Source organism: Ascaphus truei, chromosome 6, assembly GCF_040206685.1.
Source record: "Ascaphus truei isolate aAscTru1 chromosome 6, aAscTru1.hap1, whole genome shotgun sequence".
Lineage (NCBI taxonomy): Eukaryota > Metazoa > Chordata > Amphibia > Anura > Ascaphidae > Ascaphus > Ascaphus truei.
Window position 1 is genome coordinate 124260504 of NC_134488.1, and position 23257 is coordinate 124283760.

Sequence of the window (23257 nt, forward strand, 5' to 3'; positions counted from 1 at the left end):
TCCCCAGCTTAAAACAATGCCCTCTCATTTAGGGTCACTTAGATACAGCACAGTCTTTCAGCAACAGCAGTAAACATTTGTTTTTGTCTTATCTGTTCGTGGTGGGAACTCGGTCCCAAGTGTCCAGGCAAATCCTCTGGTACTGTGATACTTGGAGGGGCCGTCCACCCCGAAACTGGATACCGGGGAGCAGCGATACCCCCAGCCTCCAGGCTCTAAGGAGAGAGAGTGAAATGCAAAACCTCTCTGCTCTAAATACCTGTGCATGTGATTAGAAGAGCAGGTGAGGGAGAACAAGAGCCATTGTAATCTGTGGTCTGGATTTTCCATCCAGCTGCCTGAGTTAATGGGAAGCTGTGGAACGGATCATTTTTAACTATTCCTGCACTTTCTGACCTAAAATGGGGCAGAAAGCTGCCTAACATCTTTGGACTATGTCACAACATGTATAAAGTGGGACAGTCTAAATCATCTGTTCTACTGCTGTGTACCAGCGTTTTCAAGAAAACTTGAAAATGCTGGAAAACGGGAATGAAAAAGCAATCCATTAAGGGTCTGAGCTGCAATCAACGGTTACCGTTTATTTATTTATTGTTCGGCATTTCACTATTTCGGCTATTTATTGCGCACTTATTATATTGCACTGAAATATCACTTTTCTAATTAAGTTGTCATATATCTGATATAAGCACCTTATATGATATGTTTGCCATCTACTGCTCTGTCCCGTATGCAATCTTTACATGTGTTACTTAATAGGGCATAGATTTGTTGTGATTCTTGTTATGGGACCAACATAGAGGAAATAATAGGGGCAAATTGGCGTCATTTGGTCTTTGGCACAGGAAATTGGCGTAGTAAACTAATATTTCTCTATCTGCGCTAACAGCTTAAAAAAAAGATTGTTTTCTATTTTATGATGCACAGAAGTAGACTGCAGTAGGCATAAAGAGGCACATAATATATACTGGAAAAAGTTAAACCTGGCGTAAGTTCAACCATCCCTAAAAAGACTCTGATAGTGTTAGTGCAGAATTAATTTGCGCAGATATTTCATTTCATAGGTATGTAGCCCCCTGTACACAGCACAGGCTATACCTATCTTCCTCCTACTGTGGTAAGTCTTGTTAATGGCAGGCACCAGTAGTCATCATGGGTTTTCCCCCTTCCAAGCCCTGCCCTGAGTGGTAGACGCAGACCCCTGCCTCTGCTGCAGGCGTGAGACAGAGGGGAGGCTCTGCTGACGTCACGAGGGGTGGGGCTGACTCTATATTTAGTAGCCAGATCCCGGAGTTTGGCGTGGTTGTTGGTTGTTCTTCTGTTCTTCGCGGTTGGTATCCCGGTGCTGTCCGAGGAGCTGGAGGGGACAGTGCGGTCTCACCTGCGAGCCGTACAGGAGCAGAGAGAGGAGTGTAAAGACTCAGCCACTTTGAGTAGAGCTGATAGGGTTATAGACCCGGTGGACCAATGCCCCTCACCCACTGTCTGGGGTGATGGGAAGAATCCATTCCCCACCCCGAGGATAACCTCGGAGGTGGGCTGTGGGGTATTGAGGCCCCAGCCTAGACCATCCTGTCGGCTGAGAGACATGGAGGGAGGGAGAGGAGGAATGACCTATGAAGGAGAGTGGAGAAATTAGCAGGACATTGCTGTTGTTGTTGTGGCTGCTGGACGCCGCTACATTTGGGGGTTGCTGCCCTGATCAATAAAAATATCCTTTTATACCAAGACTGTTGTGCGAGTTTGGAGTATTTGCCCTGGGACCAAAGGGGTTCTTCTATACAGTTCCTATCCCATATTTCTGATGGAGGCGCTGCACCACTAAGAAAGCATGGAGGCTATCACCCCAGAAGCCTGGTCCTGTCCCCCCAATAACAACGCAGGAAGCTCAGACCCTCCTGTTCCTCACAGGTATGCACCACCCATACGCATGTAATCTGCCCTCACGCACCCTAGATACACTAGATGAGTCTAGTGGGGGGGGGGGGACACAAGGGTTACAGGTAAACAAGATGCAATAAAATATCTATCATATATATGAAGTATTCGTACAAATAAATCATCCATCATATGTATGAAGTCTTCCAACATCGTTTTTTGAGGGTATGTTACTGTTTTTAGCACAAAATTGTGGGGAGAGAGAGGGGGGCGAGAGAAAGAGAGAGGATAGAATGAGGGAGAGAGTGGGGGGAAAGGGTGGGGATGGAGGGGGGAGAGAGGGGGAGAGAGGGGGGATGGGGAGGATAATATATACTACAGTATGTGACGCTGATACACAAAAGAGAAATAATAAGATCACTACATCTGATTCTCTAAAGGCTTAAAAGGTAGAAACCAAAAATGAGTATGATACGCACCTGGTGAATAATATTGTCCCATTGTTTGCAATACCACACTATTTTTCTTTTTTCTCCTTCTCAAATTTTCTGTTCTTCCCTGGATATATGCGCCACAAGACTTCCCTTTTCATAAAATCATCAAAGGGACTTGGAACACCCTTAAAAAAAACGTGGGTTCCATTTTTTTTTAGGACTTTACAAGGCTTTTTTTTATTATATATTATATGATCGATATGTTTGCTGTGCTAACACGCTAAGATTGTATTGAACTATCTACATAATATTGCTAGTGCTTATCAGCACTTTTCCACAAATGTACACTTACATAAACATTTTATACAGTACAATCACTGATCATGTTGCCTCTGAAGGAACTTAATCATAGGGTGTTATATTTTGTCTTCATTCTGTCCATGATAAAATCAATGTTTTTTTGACTGCCCTGTACTGGACAGGGTAACACCCAGGGGAAAGTTGTGTGAAATTGTGAAATATAAAATGTTCTCAGATTTTTCCTGAGATGTCATTCACTTATCTTGAACAATGCCCCTAGATTCACATTGAATAAAATACTGCAGATCATAAATTTTTTTATACAATCACTGATCCTTTTGTTGCCGCCGAAGGACTTAATCATCGTGTGTTATATTTTGTTTTCATTCTGCCCATGATAAAATCAATGTTTTTTTTGACTGCCCTGTACTGGACAGGGTAACACCCAGGTGAAAGTTGTGAAATAGACATTTGTCCCAGATCTTTCCTGATAAGTCATTACCTTTACCCTGAACAACGCCCATAGATCCACATCGTATAAAATACTGCAGATCAGAGTAGAAGTCTCTAACAGAAAGAAGGAATTATCCAGGTTTATCTTCTTTACAGGTATGTACCGCACGTTTGATGCAATGTATGCCAGTCTGCAATGGGAACAACGCATATTACCTGATATATAAATTATATAATATATGTAATTATAGCTAATCAGGTAATTAAAAAGGTTGGATGATATTTTAAACTAGGATGGAAGGGGGAGGGACAAGAATAGAATAGATTGGGATGGGGAAAAAGCAAGGGGTCGTGGAGGTAGAATGGGGGCAAGTGTGAGTTTGGCAAGCAGGGAGACACCCATATTAAATACAGATAATACTAGAAAACTCCTAAAGTCTAAACCCAATTGGCGTAGAAAGGAGGAAAACATAAGATACTGTAATAGCAGAGACTGAAAAAAAACTTAAATGCATGCTTGCTAATGCAAGAAGCCTGACAGATAAAACGGGGAGCTTAAATTTATAACTACAAGGGAGTAGTACAGTATATCATAGGCATTACTGAAACATGGTGAGATGAAACGCATGACTGGGCAGTTCATTTAGCGGGTTATTCCCTTTTCGAAAGGATTGAGCAAATAGAAGAGGTGGTGGAGTATGTTTATACAGTATGTTAAACTGGATTATAAGGGAAGATGTTTTTGAAGGGAATGATGAAAATGTAGAGACTTTGTGGCCAGAAATTAGCAGTGGAGGTAAAAGTATAAAGAAAATCTTTGTAGGGATATGCTGTAAACCACCAAATATCTGTGAGATTGAGGAAGCTAAAATACTTTTGCAGATGGAGAAGGCATCAAAACTGGGTCATGTTTGCGTAATGGGGGATTTTCATTATCCAGACATAGACTGGGGCATTGAGATTAGCATTACAACAAAAGGAAACATGTGTTTAGGGGTGCTTAAAGACAATTATTTGACCCAAATTATTGAGGAACCAACCAGGTGATGGATAATACTGGATTTGGTAATATAAAACAATGTAGAAATAATAACAAATATTCAAGTCTGGGAACATATGAGTAACAGTGATCATAATATGGTTTCATTTGAAATAAATGTTCAAAAAACAGATTACTTGCGTGCAATAAATACCTTAAACTTTAGAAAGGCAGATTTTAATAAACTGCGGACTAATGTACAAGAATCTACATGTATGTATATGGGGCCGGGTGCAACACCAATTATTGTATGGTATACATTGGACCTGTAACTGACTATTTGTGTGTCTCTAGGAAACTGTAAACCCTAAATAGCTGCGTGTTTATTCCATGGATATTACACAGTATAGCAGTATATGTGTAGGTAGGTTATATATATATATATATATATATATATATATATATATATATATATATATATATATATATATATATGTGTGTGTGCAAATCCTGTATGGTATAAACTGGCAATACGATACCGTTTCAAGACGAATATCAGAGGCAGCACTCCAGGTATGTGGTCAAAAGAAATTTGTATTAACAAGACATCTTATCCAATGTTTCGAAACGTTGGATAAGATGTCTTGTTAATACAAATTTCTTCTGACCACTTACCTGGAGTGCTGCCTCTGATATTCGTCTTCAAACGGTATCGTATTGCCTATATATATATATATATATATATATATATATATATATATATATATATATATATGAGAACAAAGATTGTAGCACCGGAGTAGAACTGCGCATGAATTTAACCTAATAAGTGACTAAAGTGTATAAAGTTAAATATTGTGATTAATGTGCATAAATTCTAATAAACATATATATCCATAGGCAAAATAGTGAAACACAATAAACTTAATATAAAGTTGTGCAAAAGTGTAAAGGAAGAATATATAAAGTCCAACCAGTCCTTTTGATGTTAGTCCATGAATATAGGTAAAAAATGCTGATAAAGGGGTTCTCCGGCTGCTCTCACATGTGATAAACCACATCCAGGGGTATCTAGAAACAAAAACAAAAAAAGAGAGAAAGCGCACGCCCCATAGCATAAAACTGTGTATTTAATATGAAAAGGGGGAAGGGAAGGGGGGGAAGAAACACACTCACAAGAGTAAAATGATAAAAAGGCAATTTGTGATTATATCACCACCATCCGGTTTCTTTGCTGCAGAATGTCCGTTCTTGTGGGCTCCCTCAGGGCTGCCTGTAGAAATCACAGCTCACCGGATGCCAGGGGTGCCGTTTGCCGACTGGAATCAGTCCACCGGAGTCCAAATTGGCTGTGATTTCTACAGGCAGCCCTGAGGGAGCATTACACTGCGATGGGGATATTTGAATTACCCCTCCCCACTTAACACTCTGGTGACTGGGAGCCTTTCAACCACAGACTTTTTGTAGACATCCTGACATCAAACCAGCGGGATGCTTTAGAAGTCCAGGCTGAATATGTGCCATTACCTTGCAGGAATGTCCTGCCATACATTTCTAAACGACAGTACTTGTAAATTAACTGTTCCCTCTGTTCCGGGCGTCTGAATGAAAATCCCAATATGCCTTACATGTTGGTACAATTAAAATAGAGGGACTTTAATTCATCAATTTTTATATAAAACTTTATAAAAATTGCGCTATATACTTTTTCATGATTTTACCCAACCAGCGTTCACAGCAAATCTTAGCACGCTTGGAGCTTCCTAGCCGAAGTTAGCAAAAAGCCGCTTGCTGTGCCACAGAAATACATTTAACACTTATAAATCACATTAGTCTCGCCACCTTATACCTGGTGGGAGACATATATACATATATATATATATATATATATATATATATATATATATATATATATATTGAAATTACAGTATTCATGCCCTTACTGGGTTGCAGCGCTGACAATCTACAATTCCCCAATATGGCTTAGGGACACCCAGCCGGGCATAAAACCTTTATTTACTGGCCTGGGTACCCCTTCACCGTCACAGGGGGTACTTGGGTTACCCCTCCCAACCTAACAGCTTAGTAGCTCTGAGCCTTTCAACTCCGGACCTCCACTGACATTGCGGCATCAAGCCAGCGGGATGCCTTAGAAGTCCGGAGCTGGATATCACTCAACTCATTCACAGTCATTTACTGACATGCATTTCTAAGTGGAGTACTATCATAAATTAAGTGTTTTATCTGTCTCCGGTGTTTTGAATGAAAGTCCAAATGTGCCTAACATGTTGGAACAATTAAAATAGGGGGACTTTCATTCATCAATTTTTATAAAAAGTTATAAAAATTGAGTTATGGGGTTTTCCATGTTTCTCCCCGAAAGACGCTCACAGCAAGTTTCAGTGCTCGAGGAGCTTTCTAACAGAAGTTAGCCAAGAAGCCGCTCTCTACACTGCTATGCGCTGGACTTAGAAACATTTTCTTATTATACTTTTACCGGTAGAACATTTCTATCTTTTACACTTTAACTCAGAAAGTATGTTATGAAAAGTTCAGTCCGCGCTCTGGCTCTTTAAACTTGGAGTGTTGGTCCCTCTCAGTTCAGCTGCTTCTGTGTTTATGAGGTGCGCTTTTGTGTTTTTTCTTGTTTTGCTGATATCAGAAAGTATGTTACTCTCGCCCCCTTATACATGGGGGGAGATACACTGAACCCCACACTGGGTTCTGGGGGTTTGGGCTTATACCGGGGGACCTTTGCATGTGATTCATTCCCCTGCCCGGTCTTACTATTCTGGTCTTTGCTGAAGCAGGGAAATCTCCGCTGGTTGAGACTCCTGGAACAGTAAGACACAAATACATTTTTTTATCACAAATACAGTGTTCCTGCCATAATTGTGGTTGCATAGCTGACACTTCACAAGTCCCCAATATGGCTCAGGGGCACCCAACTGGGCATAATACCTTTATTATTGGCCTTGGTTTTCTCTCACCGTCACAAGGTGTTTCCAGATTTCTGATCTGGAGCAGTTTTAAGGCAGGAACTCTCCCGGACCATAAACGAAAAGAAAAAATATATAGTGTAATATAATTTAATTAAAAAAACAGAAACATGAGCAGTGAGCCCATTCAACTTACATGCTCCCACAAGAACACAGGCAATTTGACCACTCTGGGTCCAGTAGAAGTCTCGGTCGTGCCTCTCTGCAGTGGCTGTAGCTGGAAGCTGGAGGGTCTGTGTGATACTACTCCGGAACGGACAGCGGGTGACATCACAGCCAATTGGATCCCCCATCTTTGACTCCTCTGGTAACACAGTAATAACGCCAAGTAGCAGAGCAGACAAACAGCACAGTGCTCTCAAACATGAAAGGGACCACCCTACACGTTTCAATTGTTACTCCGATCTTCCTCAAGGGTGCATGCCTGAGGGGAGTTTTTGCGCTTTGGAGAGTTCTTGTAGACTTACAGGTAACCTTGGAACTTGGTCCAGTGACGCCCTGGCAGGTTTTCCCAGATGTTTTGCTCACAATAGCAAAGCAGTAGGCATTGAGGTGCCAGGGAAGCCTAGCCTAGCTGAGGGCAAGTTCTGACGAATAATGTTACTTTTCCAGGTTTATCCAGTGACGTAGAGTGAACAGAGTAAGCTTTTGCTGAAGCAGGTGCCCTGCACCTAGTTAAGGCAAGTTTTCAACCCCAGATCCCCAGTAAGTGTGATTTTGGCTGTATTTTGTATTTAATTGTGTGTACGTGGGTTTACCCGAATAAACCTAATTTTATTCCACCATCTTGTTTTGCCTAATGAATGATCCCAGAAAAATATAAATGTGTTAAAAGTCCTGGTCTCCCGTGACAATAACCATACGAGATGTTTAAATCTGTCAAGATTCACTTCTCTGCAGGTTTGAACGAACTTTTGAAAAGTTGGTGTAACCGGTATATATTTTGCTAGAATGTCTGGTCGAGCTACATGTCACAAACTTTAGAAAATTCACGACTGTATTTCACTTGTTCAAAGTCGTGAAATAGCAGCCAAGCGACTTTTTAAAATGTTTAGTAAATTAAAATTAAGCTAACAAGTAATGCCTATTAACTTTTTAGCGCAAAGCGAAGTTGTTGCAAACTTTTGGGTGAAGAATTTTATCCCGCAAACTAAAAAGGATAAAATTCGCCAGGTTCTCTTAGGCCTGTCAAAAATCCACCGATCTCAAGTAAATTGCCGCTGCCTGTTACTTGTGTGTGAAAAGAGCTGTTAATTACAACTAGTTACAGTATATCTGTTAAGAAAGGTGTAAGAGGTGAACAACTAGTTACACATTTGTTTGCCGCAAACCAATAATCAATTAAAGTATATCATGAATATGTGATTATTGTAATAAGTTCTGAGTACTATACCCAGACATGACCAGTTCACTGGGCCGGTGCGATCGGGCGGTCGCCTAGGGTGGCACATGTTGGGGTTAGAAGCAGAGCAGACTGGTTTCCTTTGCCTCTCCACTGCAACATGATCTGCTATTCAGGTAATTGGGAGAGGGTGCAAAAACGAAAAGGGGGGGTGCAGAAACAGAGGCATGGGGGGAGGGAGAGGAGGGGGAGAGAAAGGAGAAGAGAGAAAGGAGAGGGAGTTGGGGAGAGAGGATTGTGTAGGGCAGGTCTAGCCGACATACAAAAGATTCCAGGCAAACATTTTTTTGGGGAGAGGAGCGTGTGGCTGAAGGTTTGCCTAGGGTGCCCAATACGCCTGCACCAGCCCTGCCAGTTCAGATATTATACAAGCAATACATATTTCTAGCAAATTGTTGTATGTGTCTACTGTAAAAGGAAGAAATGGGTACACACTGGTCACAGACACTTCAAACACTATCTTCCCAATATCCAAAATACAATGGTTCTTGCTGCTCAAATTTCTCCCCGCGAACATCGGGGTTAACTATAGAACAACGAACACACACAAAAAAGAGCACATGGAAAGACTGAATCAATAAAAAAATGGCTTTATCAGTAAAGTAACCCGCTGATTACATCTCACTGCCCGGTGATTATAGCTTGTTCCATCATGTCCTCGGTGTGGGGAGATTACTTCTATATGATTGACTATCTGTTTTGCAAATGTAAGTTTTTAACTTGTTTATTGAACAAATGAAGCATTTACATTTGATTTACTCAGTCTTCTCATGCACTCTATTTTGTGTGTTTGATGCGTCTAAATGCGCTTTATCAAAGATGGCAACGTGAAAAAACAGTATATTTGGATAACTGGCCGGGTATACTCGTGTGTATATACAGATACAGTATTATAAAGTGTGTGCTGGCATCTGTTATAGGATAAAAAAATAAAGAGAGTTGTTATAATACTTGTCAATATGTTACAGCTTAGGGAGAAAATAGAGAAACTACACATTTTCAGTCAATTATCAGGATGTCCCCCTCATAACGATTGGGAATTGGCAAGTTGATAACTAAATTGTAATGATATTCTATTCACCATTGACTTTAGCTAGAAATGTATGAGGGCATTGAAATCAGTTTATTCAACAGAAAAAAAACACCCATTTCTTTATATACAAACTCCACCGGAAAACGACAAACATGCAGTAAAACAGTTTATAAGAAATGTTGCTTGGCTGTTATAACTTTATTGCCTGGCTGTGTAAGTTTATACAAATGTTTGATATTTCATTTACTGACTTTGTCAATTGCAAATACATGTGCGTGTGTGTGTATTACCCACAAATCAGTTCTCTCTCTGTATCTGAAACCCTACTCCTAATGTACATTCTCCCTTTATCTCATCCTAGCCAACTGATCAACCTGGAACTTATAATTAAAGATGGAATTTAGGGTAACCCTCCTGGTGCTGACATTGGGTGAGTATATATATATATTTTATATTACCAAGGACTCCATGTCATTGTATTTTATCACTTCTCACCTATATTTATTCATGCTACAGTTTACAAACACAGATCCTGCAATCCCATACAGCAATTACTGATATCCCTCTTTGTATCCTTGCTAGTGTACAACACATTACGCTATAATACGCAACCCAAACCACAAACATGAACCTCATTCTGGGAGTACCCCTATAGCCCCACCCTTTCCCAACACTGCTCACAATTTTCAATTTGTCCCCAGTATCCGAAGAGATTACAAAAGCGCTCCTCAAATTAAAACAAAGCAGCCAATGTGGACCTGACTTACTGGAATCTAAGTTCCTAAGACTTGTGCCCAAGCCATTACCAAACTAGTTGCTTCCATAGTCAACTCTATTCTGTCTGTCTGCAGGCATGGAAAAATGTGTTCACTCCCAATGAAAGCTGCAGTTCAGGCAATATCCTGCATGTGGGTTTTTTTTTTAATAAATCAGTTCTGTAGTTAGAAAAAATACTTTTAGCTTTTTCTGTTTTAAAAAAAACAACTTTGAAACACCAATTTTCTTGTATTCTATTTTAACAATAATGCTTGTTCCTACTGTATAGCAACGATTTACATTCCCCATTTTAAAGATGTCGCCAAACTTTGCTGATCAATAGACGGAGAACGAATTGACCGGCATCTATGCAGTTCTTTAGGTAATTAGAGATTGCCCACATGAAACTATTGAAGTAAAAAAAAAAAAAAAAAAAAAAAGACTGAACTGCAGCTTGAAGCGATTACTATACCAAGACAAATTTCCCTAGCAAATTCCAATCTGGCTTTCACTGGGGATGCTACCGGATGGCTAATATCTCAGGAATCAGGGGGTCCACGGTAACTACCCTACTAAAATTTGCAATGAAATCCAGTGTGGAATGGAACTGGGACAGCTCACTGGTACAATATTCCTAGATTTTGCAAAGGCTTTTGATACTGTTGATCATGTTATCTTGCCTAACAAACTCCAGTGCTTTGAAATAGGGAAGCATGCTTTAAACTGGTTTCATTCCTACCTATCAGGTAGATCTCAACATGTGTCCATCTCAGGCTCTAACTCCAACCCCTTGGATATCACCTGTGGTGTCCCGCAAGGCTCTGTCCTGGGGCCCCTACTCTTCTCAGTGTTCATTAATGATCTTCCCACAGCTTGTAAGGAAGCCTCAATACACATGTATGCAGATGACACAATCCTATATGCACACAGCCACAGCCTCTCTGACCTTCAACACATACTTCAGTCTGACTTTTGAGACTCGAAAACTGGATCTCCCAAAACAAACTGTTTTTAAACACTGACAAGACTGTAACAATGGTATTTGGGACCAAGACTAAATTTTTAAAGCTTCCAGCGACTGAGCTCCAGATTAGAACCAACGCTAACACCACCCTAACCCCTGTCACTAGTTTTAAATACCTGGGCTTATGGTTTGACTCCCATTTAACATTTGGGATGCACATTGATGCCCTGGCATCCAAAACCTATGCCAAACTAGGTGTACTAGTTTTGAAAGAACTTAAACTGGTGGTGGCTGTGAGAGTCTCCGGTAGGTTGTTCCAGTTTTGTGGTGCACGGTAAGAGATGGAGGAGCGGCCGGATACTTTGTTGAGCTTTGGGACAATGAACAGTCTTTTGAAGTCAGATCTCAGATGATAAGTGCTGCATGTGTTAGGGGTGAGGTAATAATCTGGAGGTAAGGAGCTTCACTGCTCTTATTCTACTACCATTTGCTGTCCCACAGCAATTACTACAGCCACAGAAACCTTTAATCCCGCGATTAATACTGAATTATATATTCTGATTAGACAAAGGAGCGTGCCTAATAATTTATTCTAATAATAGGTCCTGTAATGATTACAATGAGGAAAATGTGTAAAAACCCATAGTAACCCTTCCATTATCAGATGGGATTACAACTCGTTTACTTTTATTGATCCAACTAGCAGCAATGCGGATAGACGGTGTGCTGCAATGTAATGCATTACTGGGCCCCATCACAGAAAAGAGATTAAAGCAGCATTCCAGCAGGGGGTCTCCAGAGCTGAACTGCGTTCATTTCATCTCCTGGGACCCTTGATTCCAGAAATACAAACTCTGAAGACGCTGTCGGTGCTGCATGATTCAGAGTTAAACCTCCACATTGTTTACCCAGCTGGGGATGCTACCGGATGGTTAATATCTCAGGAAACAGGGGGTCTCCTGAGCTATAATGAAAGCAGTTCAGCTCTGGAGACCCCAGCTTCCTATGTTGAAGATGAAAACAAAAACCCTTTGAGGAAAAACATCTTTAACTCATTGTTATTTTTTATTATTTTTGCAAATTGTTAGAGGGATAAAGCAAAACAGAAATCTACACTAACAGACAAGGAACGCATCCAAAGTATATATAACTGACGTGATAATCTCCATCAGGGATTAAATCAGTGCCTGAGACAGATTACTACAGTACAACAATGTGATTACATACTGTATGGATCCCAATGTAATCTCTAGTTTAGGTTCTGTATAAAAGGATTACGTTTAATCAAGGTTTGGGCATTGTATATTTTAAATTGTATTTTTAATAATTGTATATTTTGTACTATATTTAAATGTCTTGAATACTTTATCCTTAGGCACCGCGGCACAGTACGTTCTGCTATTAATACAGATCCCTTAGTTTATACGCCAGGTTTTCTCCAATTTATAGCTCGGCATAGTAAGCTTTGTATTTATAGAGATCATTGGGTTCATGCGCCAGAGTTTTTACTTGTTTACATTCTGAATTGAAGTTGATCTGAACTGCGATTAAATATTAAAAGCATTACAGCTAATCCTGCAGATTGATACAATGTAATTTGAAATGTATATATGTTGTAGCTTAATACTATTAGTGTCACTGCACTGGGACTTCACTGCATGTACCTGCCAGTCATTCCATGCCGACTGGCAATACTAAGAGAATGAATTGTAATACTCCTCCTACATATAACAGAAAAGAGCCAATGATTGGTCTACCTTTATCAGTCAGGTAAGAACCTGTGATAATGTTCTTTGCCTTTGGAGTTAAACTGTAGAGCTAGGTTTCAGCTAATTGGTAAATACTAATGCACTGTGCCACTCTTACAGATATACACTGTGCAGAACAATAGCTACTAAGCGCTTCAGGGCTAAAGGGGCAGCTGATTCAGCGCTTCTATCAACCAGCATAGAAAAGGTTGCTTCATAGAGCGGAATTTCATGATAATAGTAATATATTTATAAATCTAATCTAAAGAGTGGGACGCAGACACAAATGCATAAAGATTAATTGCAAACATTTCTCCTGTTTTGCAGGTCTGCCATTCCTGCCGGTGAATGGACAAACAGCCCAACCACCAAGTAAGCATATACTGTACAGTATAATGAATAAGTGTATTTACACCATACAGTACCAATGCTGCAAACACTAGAATTCATGTGTCAGTGTGTAACACCAAAATCTTCAAGCATGAGCGTTTAGCTGTCCTGCAATAATTTTAGTGCAGGAGTGGGGGGGCGTCGCTGTTAAAGGAGGGGCGTGTCATTGGCTGGATCGGGGCTGTGTCTGTGTGTCTGCGTGTCTGTGTCTCTCCATTCTCTCCCTCCCCCTTTCCCTCCATCCTCCCCCTCCCCTCTTCCCCCCTCCATTCTCTCCCTTACCCTCTCCCCTCCATTCTCTCCCTCCCCCATTCTCTCCTTTCCCCCCTTCCCTCCTCTCCCCCTTCACCTTTCCCTCCTCTCTCCCCGCTTCCCTCCTCTCTCTCCCACTATCCCCCCTTTCCTTCTCCCCCCACTTCCCCTCTCTCCCCCCTTCCCTCATCTCTCCCCCTTTCCCTCATCTCTCCCCCTTCCCTCCTCTCTCCCCCTCATCCCTGCTCTCTCCACCCCTTCCCTCCTCTCTCCACCCTTCTCTCCATCCCCCCTTCCTTACATTCTCTCCCCCCGGCTCCCCTCTCCTCCCATCTCTCTCCTGTCTCCCCCTTCTGTTCATTCTCTCCACCACTGCACCCCTCTATTCCCACCCTGCTCCTCTTTCCCCCTGCTCCTTTCTCCCCCCATTCCCCCTCCCCCTCTCCCCCCTTGCCCTCTCCCCCTTCCCCTCCCCCCTTCCCCGCCCCCCTTCCCCGCCCCCCCTTCACCGCCCCCCTTCCCCTCTTTCTCTCCTTCTCTCCATTCTCTCCCCCCCGCACCACTCTCCCCCCTTCTCTCCTTACTTGTCACCCTGCTCTGAGCTCGAAAGTCAAATTGAACTGTCTCCCCAAGCACAAAGCTTGGGAGTGCGTACATGCCTAAGCACAAGCGCGCTCCCCGCGTGACCGGATACGGGAAGATACAGATTGCAAGAAGTAAACTCGGCAAGCGCCGCACGCAAAGCGCACTCAGCACTTGTGTGGACGCAGCCTTAGATTATACAGAAAAACGCTGTGGTGTCGCCCGTAGCGACACTGTGCGAGGCAAAAAACAAGTTTCATACAAACGTGATAAGTGTCTTTACCAAATTCAGCTGTCTCCCCGCTTGCTACTGCAAAGCGGGGAGACAGTTAATGCATTTTCAAAAAATTTTGTTGCTCCGCGTGATGTCGCTACGGGCGACACAACAGGCGTTTTTCTGTATAATCGCAGCCTAAGGCAAGGAGGCTGCTTCACTGAGGGGTTATGAATGATTGGTCCTGGGAAGATCTGTATGTGTTATCTATGTGATGTGTAACCTCTTCCCACAGAATGTCCACCTCACATGCATTTTGCGCAATGTGATACCAGTTGCCCACTGACCTGTCAGAATTACCAGTCCCCACCTACGTTCTGCACCTATAACTGCAATCCGCGATGTGCCTGTGATGAGGGATACATACTTTTATGGAAGGGATCCTCTACTTGTGTGACAAAGGACAAGTGTCCTGTCAGGAAAGGTAACACTACTTACTACTAATAGTAAAATGTAAACTGGGTCATACACAAGTATTTACCCAAGTATTTCAGTCTAGACCCACAATAAGGTGACAGGTGGTACCTGTGACCCATTCAGTCTTTCTCATCTTATCTCCTCTTAAAATGAGGCCTGCATTACATTGCAAAGCAATACATCTTCATGGTTTATTCACTAAAGGGTGATGCCTCAATGGCTCAAACATAATTAGCCGTGAAATAGAATTTTTGGACAGATTGGTGACTCTGTCTGTAGCGGGTGTACCCCTAGGGTACTATAACTACGGGTGCTGCGGTTACCTATGAGGCTAACAAGAGGCCTGAGTCTCCATCACTGGGAACCTGAGGTATATACTTACACTCGTTGCAGCGCCTCCACTGATGAGGGATCCCAGCGTGGTGGGAGTGTGTCTTATCTTCCATTTATAAGTCTCACTTCCATGTGACTCTTTTAGTCCTGGCTTCTTTGATTAGGGGGAATTATTTCATTTCAGTTTAATCCAAGAATTATCCAATACCCCATAACCCTCTCCCTGTATTCTTCCTTGTTTTCAGATGTATCTGGCACATATGTAGGTACCCCAGCTAACAGTATTACTGGAAGCCTTAAGAGGGAAGCTAATTATCTGATATTTGCAACACACATATCTTCCCACATTTTATATAATTACAAACGAATATTTCTGCCCATTACAAACTTATACCGGCCATTACTATGGGTTGTGTCAGACATGAATTATCTTACATAAAGTTATTTATTTATTTATAAAATATTTTACCAGGAAGTAATACATTGAGAGTTACCTGTCGTTTTCAAGTATGTCCTGGGCACAGAGTTAGGACAAATAATGCATGGTTAAAAATACAGTTACATAAATGAACAGGGTATACATTATATACAAGACATTGCATGCACAGTTAAAGAAAATATATATTATGGGCGAATGAAACAGGTACAGACAGATTAAAATGTGAGACAGCGTTAAATTTGAAAGAACTTACACTGGTGGTGGATGTGAGAGTCTCTGGTAGGTTGTTCCAGTTTTGGGGTGCACGGTAAGAGAAGGATGAACGGCCGGATACTTTGTTGAGCCTTGGGACCATGAAGTCTTTTGGATTCTGATCTTAGGTGATAAGTGCTGCATGTGGTAGGGGCGAGGAGCTTGTTCAGATAGCTGGGTAGCTTGCCCATAAAGAATTTAAAGGCAAGACAGGAAAGGTGAACTTTGCGCCTAGACTCTAGTGATGACCAATCTAGTTCTTTGAGCATTTCGCAGTGATGTGTGTTGTAGTTGCATTGGAGAACAAAACGACAAATTGAATTGTAGAGGGTGTCAAGTTTGCCAAGGTGGGTTTGAGGTGCCGTGCCATATACTATGTCTCCATAGTCAATTATTGGCATTAGCATCTGCTGTGCGATACGCTTTCTGACCAGGAGACTTAGGGAGGATTTGTTCCTGTAAAGTACCCCTAGTTTGGCATAGGTCTTGGTTGTCAGGGTATCAATGTGCATTCTGAATGTTAAGTGGGAGTCAAACCATAAGCCCAGGTATTTAAAACTAGTGACAGGGGTTAGGGTGGTGTTAGCGTTGGTTCTAATCTGGAGCTCAGTCGCTGGAAGCTTTAAAAATTTAGTCTTGGTCCCAAATACCATTGTTACAGTCTTGTCAGTGTTTAAAAACAGTTTGTTTTGGGAGATCCAGTTTTCGAGTCTCAAAAGTCAGACTGAAGTATGTGTTGAAGGTCAGAGAGGCTGTGGCTGTGTGCATATAGGATTGTGTCATCTGCATACATGTGTATTGAGGCTTCCTTACAAGCTGTGGGAAGATCATAAATGAACACTGAGAAGAGTAGGGGCCCCAGAACGGAGCCTTGCGAGACACCAAAGGTGATATCCAGGGGGTTGGAGTTAGAGCCTGAGATGGACACATGTTGGGATCTTCCTGATAGGTAGGAATGAAACCAGTTTAAAGCATGCTTACCTATTCCAAAGCTCTGGAGTTTGTTAAGCAGGATAGCATGATCAACTGTATCAAAAGCCTTTGCAAAATCTAGGAATACTGCACCAGTGAGTTGTCCCCGTTCCATTCCACACTGGATTTCATTGCAAACTTTTAGCAGGGTAGTTACTGTAGAGTGTTTGGGGCGAAAGCCAGATTGGAATTGGCTAGGGAAATTTGTCTTGGTATAGTAATCGCTTAATTGGGAGTGGACACATTTTTCCATGACTTTGGATAGAATTGGGAGATGTGAGATTGGTCTGTAGTTTGAGACAGTGTTTTTGTCCCCACTTTTGAAGATTGGGACAACTCTGGCAGTTTTCCAGGTCTTAGGGATATGGCATGCAGACAGGATAGAGTTCACTATGGAAGCAATTGATATCCCCCTTAGTGATATTACTTGGTTGTTGATGGTTAGGAGGCTGGAATATGTTTTTGATAACCTACCAGAAGTTAGCTGGGTGTGATGTATTTTGGTGGAGATTGTCAGAGTAATATTGTGCTTTTGCGTGCCTTGTTTGCCTTGTGCACATGTTCCGCAGGCAACTGTAGTGATTGAGTTCCTTGGTAGTGCCAGTTACTTTGTAGCTTTTTCACAAGGTATCCCTGAGCTGGAAGAGTGCAATAAGGTCAGATGTAACCCATGGAAGATGGGCCCCCCTTATCCTTATTTTGCGTAGTGGAGCATGGGTATCGCAGAGTTTTAAGAACTCGGATTGGAAATAGTCGAGCGCAGAATCAGGGTCGGGAATTAAATCAATTCTGTGCCATGGGCAGTTGGTAAGGTCATCCAGAAACTGTTGTGGGTTAAAGTTTTTAAATGTTCTAGTGAGGAAAACTTTAGGGCTTGAATGGGGCGTTTTAATTTTCCTTACACAGTACACTATTGCATGGTCACTGAAAATGTCAGGAAGGATGCCAGAGGATTGGATTCTGCTGGGGCTTGAGGAGAGAATCCAGTCTAGCAAGGAATGGTTATGCGATTTCAGGTTTGTCCGTGTGGGTTGGGAAATGAGTTGTGAAAGGTTAAGTGGCTTGAGTTGTATCAGGATTTTATGGTTTTTAGGGTCAAGCCAGTTGAAGTTGAAATCCCCAAGAACTAGCAGCTCACTCTTCTCGTTCAGAGAGGAAATGGAGCCAAGAAACTGGGTGATATCAGCCAGAGATTGTAGAGGGGATTTAGGGGGGCAGTAGATGCCAGCGAGCAAGATGGGCTTAGAAAAGGGGAGGCAGATTTTGCCAACTAGAATTTCAAAAGAGGGTGGGCTTGGGGGCAATTTAACAGTGTAAATTGTAATGTGTCTACAATATAAAATAGCACCCTCCTCCTCTCTTGGACCTATCTCTCCTAAAAATGGAGTTTCCGTGAATGGCGATATTTGCATCAGGGGTTTTAGGGGTTAGCCATGTTTCTGTAAGAACGATGGCTTTGGGTTTATGCATAAGGCACCATGCCCTTAGTTTGTCCAGTTTGGGCAGCAGGCTCTGGATATTTATATTGGTGAGAGATAGCCCTTTTTGGAATTTAAAGGTGGAATTTTCAGGGGCATGGGACAGATTTGAAATGGGAGGACCTGGGTTAGGTTCAATATCACCTGCTAAAGAGAGTAATAGTATGAGCAGAAATTTGGGTAGTTGTTTGCAAGGTGTAAATTTGTGTTGTTTGCAATTAGAGTGAGCAGTGGTTGGTGTGCTGGTTTTTAGAGTTCTCCACCAACATTCTGTAGATAGTGAAAGGCTTTTGAGTAGTCGAGGGTGTATGGTTATGTTGGGTGTGGGCCAGGATGGAGGAGTTTGTAGTGGATAGAGGGAGTATCATCTCCATGAGGCCAGGAGAAAGAAAAAAGTAAAGATACATAGCAGGTTCATGATGCCAGAGGTAGGCAGTGCTGCATGGACCTGTTGTGAGCAAAGTGAGTGTGTGCAGACTAAACAGCAGGGGTGTGCCTGTTCCTTGTCAAATGTTTTGCTGCATTGCAATGCTAGAGTCAGTTCTGGGTTTCAGTGGGCTGAGTTGGTGTGTGAGTTGTTTTTGTGCAGTCAGTTTTGGAAGAGGTTGCAGTGAAATAAGTTGTAAAGGGGTATGGGGTTAAAATAGGCAGGTTAACAAGCATGGGATCAAAGTGTGGTCATATAAGCTCACCGTTTGTTGCCTTGAGTAAGAGTTTGCAGAAAGGATGCAGTCCCCAGTCACCTCTAGTCAAACTATAGTCTAACTATTATTGTCACTTAACATGATCACTTTAAATGCATCACACTTAAGATGCCAATGCAGGGGGGATATGTGTTATGTACATCTAAAGCAGTCACATTACCCTCCCCATGCCCCAATAAATCAGCTTAGTCCAGTTGGTCAATTAACAGCAAACAGTTAAGAGGATGAACCCCCCCCCCCCCCCAAAAAAAAAAAAAAACACCTTTTGAAATTCAAACATACCAAGAGAAATCAATAGTACAAGCAAGGAGTGTAATTCTTTCAAAACAGGACTTGCATATCAGGGACATACCAAGAGAAATCATTAGTATAAGCCAGGAGTGTAATTCTTTCAAAACAGGACTTGCATATCAGGGACATACCTGTGAAGAGAATGCAATTAGATCCATGTCATATCTGCTGAGGTTATACTGTAGTCTTGCATGAAGAAAGTAAATGCCAATGCTACCTGTCAATGTTAATCTGTAATGATATCGAATAGAGTACCCCCTCTGTCACCTTTGCCTCTGCTGAATAGGGAATATCCCTGAAAGTGTTCTGATTCCTTCTTTTCAAGCTTGTCCCCAGCAGATACACTGGAATATTTGGTTGATTTTACTCACTATGACCAATCTTCATATTGCTTTGTGATAAGGACAAAGTGCTAATACAAAGCAAAATACCTTGATCCATTTGAGATAAGTGATGCACATTCTGAATTGAAGTTGCTCTGAACGGTGATAAAATGTAAAAAGCATTACAGCTACTGTATTTCTGCAGATTGATACAATGTAATTTGAAACGTATATACAGTACCAGTATAGTATGCTGTAGCTTAAATGTCACTGCACTGGGATGTAACTGCATGTAACTGCCAGTCATTCCATGCAGACTGGCAATATTATGAGAATGAATTGTAACACTCATCCTACGTATAACAGAAAAGACCCAGTGATTGGCCTAGCTTTATCAGTCAGGTAAGAACCTGTGATAATGTTCTTTGCTTTTGGAGTTAAACTGTAGAGTACAGTACGTTTTCAGCTAATTGGTAAATACTAATGCACTGTGCCACTCCTACAGATATACACTGTGCAGAACAATAGCTACTAAGCGCTTCCGTGCTAACGGGACCGCTGATTCAGCGCTTCTGAAAACCGGCATTGAAAAGGATTCTTCACAGAAGAAGAAAATTTTCATAAATCGAATTCAAAGAGTGGGACATAGACACAAATGCACAAAGATCTACAACACTAATTGCAAACATTTCTCCTGTTTTGCAGCTCTGCCATTCCTGATGGTGAAAGGAAAAACAACCCAACCACCAAGTAAGCATATACTGTATAGTGAATAAGTGTATTTACACCATACCAATGCTGCAAACACTAGAATTCATGTGTCAGTGTGTAACACCAAAATCGTCAAGCATTAGCGTTCGGCTGTCCTGCAATAATTTTAGTGCAGGAGTGGGGGGCGTGGCTATTAAAGGAGGGGCGTGTCATTGGCTGGATCGGGGCTGTATCTGTGTGTCTACGTGTCTGTGTCTCTCCATTCTCTCCCTCCCCCTTTCCCTCCATCCTCCCCCTCCCATCTTCCCCCCTCCATTTTCTCCCTTATCCTCTCCCCTCCATTCTCTCCCTCCCCCATTCTCTCCTTTCCCACCTTCCCTCCTCTCCCCCTTCTCCTTTCCCTCCTCCCTCCCCACTTCCCTCCTCTCTCTCGCCGCTTCCCTCGTCTCTCTCCCCCCTTCCCTCCATCCTCCCCCTCCCCTCTTCCCCCCTCCCCTCCCCTCTTCCCCCCTACATTCTCTCCCTTACCCTCTCCCCTCCATTCTCTCCCTCCCCCATTCTCTCCTTTCCCCCCTTCTCCTTTCCCTCCTCTCCCCACTTCCCTCTTCTCTCTCCCCCCTTCCCTCCTCTCTCTCTCCCTTTCCCTCTCTCCCCCTTCCCTTCTCCCCCCACTTCCCCTCTCTCCCCCCTTCCCTCATCTCTCCCCCCTTCCCTCCTTTCTCTCCCCTCCTCCGTCCCCACCTTCCCTGCTCTCTCCACCCCTTCCCTCCTCTCTCCACCCTTCTCTCCTTCCCCCTTCCTTCCATTCTCTCCCCCCGACTCCCCTCTCCTCCCCTTTGCTCCCCTCTCTCCCCATGTCTCCCTCTTCTCTTCATTCTCTCTCCCACTGCACCCCCCTATTCCCACCCCCTGCTTCATTCTCCCCCCATTCCCTCTCCCCCTTCCCCTCGCCCCCCTTCCCCTCTCCCCCCTTCCCCTCCCCTTCCCCTCCCCCTCTCTCCCCCCCCTTCCCCTCCCCCTTCTCTCCTTCCACCCTTCTCTCCATTCTCTCCCCCCCTGTACCACTCTCCCCCCCTTCTCTCCTTAATTGTGACCCTGCTCTGAGCTCGAAAGTCAAATTGAACTGTCTCCCCAAGCACAAAGCTTGGGAGAACGTATGTGCATGAGCACGAGCGCGCGCTCGCCGCGTGAGTGGATACAAGAAGATACAGATTGCAAGAAGTAAACTCGACAAGCGCCGCACGCAAAGCGCACTCAACACTTGTGTGGACGCAGCCTGAGATTATACAGAAAACCGCTGTGGTGTTGCCCGTAGCGACACTGTGCGAGGCAAAAAACAAGTTTCATACATACGTGATAAGTGTCTATACCAAATTCAGCTGTCTCCTCGCTTGCTACTGCAAAGCAGGGAGACAGTTAATGCGTTTTCAAAAATTGTGGTTGCGCCATGTGATGTCGCTACGGGCGACACCACAGGCGTTTTTCTGTATAATCGCAGCCTAAGGCAAGGAGGCTGATTCACTGAGGGGTTATGAATGATTGGTCCTGGGAAGATCTGTATGTGTTATCTATGTGATGTGTAACCTCTTCCCACAGAATGTCCACTTCACATGCATTTTGCGCAATGTGATATCAGTTGCCCACTGACCTGTCAGAATTACCAGTCCCCACCTACGTTCTGCACCTATAACTGCAATCCGCGATGTGCCTGTGATGAGGGATACATACTGTTATGGAAGGGATCCTCTACTTGTGTGACAAAGGACCAGTGTCCTGTCAGGAAAGGTAATACTACTTACTACTAATAGGAAAATGTAAACTGGGTCATACACAAGTATTTACCCAAGTATTTCAGTCTAGACCCACAATAAGGTGACAGGTGGTACAGTACCTGTGACCCATTCAGTCTTTCTCATCTTATCTCCTCTTAAAATTAGGCCTGTATTACATTGCAAAGCAATACATCTTCATGTTTTATTCACTAAGGGGTGACAGCCTCAATGGCTCAAACATAATTAGCCATGAAATAGAATTTTTGGACAGATTGGTGACTCTGTCTGTAGCGGGTGTACCCCTAGGGTACTATAACTAAGGGTGCTGCGGTTACCTGTGAGGCTAATGTGATGGGAGCTTTGTGACAGGCTATTAATAATACACCAAAATATATATAACTGGGTTGAACTGGGACGAGACTTAGATATGATAAAATATAATTTATTCCTTGATAAAGGTGAACACACAAGATATACAAATAACAGAAAAAATATAGACACTTACTTAAAGATTATGACAAGAAAGCCATCAGGATACAGGATGGGCCATTTCTTCCATATTTCAGTTGACATCACAGCAAGACAGGCAGGTCATGAAGACACATGAAGGACCTCTGGCATGAAGGACAAGAGCCATAGGCTGAGCCTGGTCCTTATACAATTATTTCCCATTGAACACAACCTAAACCCAGCCCCTCTCATAAATCAGCGGTGAAGTTGACAGTTTTCCTCAGAGTAAAACTCCTCCCACCCAAGGACATTTAAAAACTGCTTTTCCCTATCTAAATAACTTCATAACTTCAGTTCAGTAATACCTACCGGCACGCGAGACATATTAATACATTCCGTCACGCATGACGCTCCCAACGAGACTAAATATTACAGTGTAATATTAAAATTAAGAGAGATATTAATATCTGTCTCTTTGAACCGGCTAAACTTCGGGTGTCTGTATTCGTTAGTTGGGGCTTGGTCCCACGAATACACATATGTAACTCTTAGCATGTTCAGCCGAGGACATCTCATAATATTCTTATATTTAATAAGGTCACTCATTCTGATCTCTCCTTGGGTAACAGCACCCCTGGCCCCAATCAAATCTCTTAGAAGCAGATTTTGGC

At 42.7% G+C, this 23257-nt stretch overlaps 1 long non-coding RNA gene across 4 annotated transcripts in view; it reads left to right on the forward strand.

Annotated features, from left to right (window-relative positions):
• Positions 1-22005, forward strand: part of LOC142497834 (uncharacterized) — a 130768-nt gene extending 108763 nt beyond the window's left edge. Inside the window, exons 1-4 of one of the 4 annotated variants that reach the window (XR_012802335.1) lie at positions 3193-3221; positions 9840-9908; positions 13274-13318; positions 14680-14864. This is a non-coding gene — a long non-coding RNA (uncharacterized LOC142497834). Of the gene's footprint in view, positions 1-3192; positions 3222-7703; positions 7749-9839; positions 9909-13273; positions 13319-14679; positions 14865-21960 lie in introns of those variants that run through there. The other 3 variants (XR_012802336.1, XR_012802334.1, XR_012802333.1) reach the window with 3 other exon arrangements.
• The last annotated feature ends 1252 nt before the right edge of the window (positions 22006-23257 follow it).